At 38.0% G+C, this 382-nt stretch overlaps 1 protein-coding gene across 1 annotated transcript in view; it reads left to right on the top strand.

The window, feature by feature from the left end:
* Positions 1-382, top strand: part of LOC106881266 (sodium-dependent serotonin transporter) — a 196,924-nt gene that overhangs the window by 951 nt on the left and 195,591 nt on the right. The window lies entirely within an intron of this gene.

Here is a 382-nt window from a genome sequence, read left to right on the forward strand (position 1 = left end):
CACACACACACACACACACACACACACACACACACACACACACACACACACGTACAACAACATATAAACAAAGAACATGCACACAAACAACACAACACGCGCTCAGACACATTCGGACATGCACTAATACAATACACACAGATACAAACAACAAACACACAAGCACACAAAGAAAACAATAAGTCATGAATACATACATACATACATACATACATACATGCATACATACATACATACATACATACATAAATACAGACATACATACATGCACATTTACAGACAACACTAAACGTCCAAATACATACACATATAGGCCAAACAACAATACATGCACAAATACACGCACACACACACACACACACACACACACACACACACACAC

The sequence above is a fragment of the Octopus bimaculoides genome, chromosome 6, assembly GCF_001194135.2.
Source record: "Octopus bimaculoides isolate UCB-OBI-ISO-001 chromosome 6, ASM119413v2, whole genome shotgun sequence".
NCBI classification, from domain to species: domain Eukaryota; kingdom Metazoa; phylum Mollusca; class Cephalopoda; order Octopoda; family Octopodidae; genus Octopus; species Octopus bimaculoides.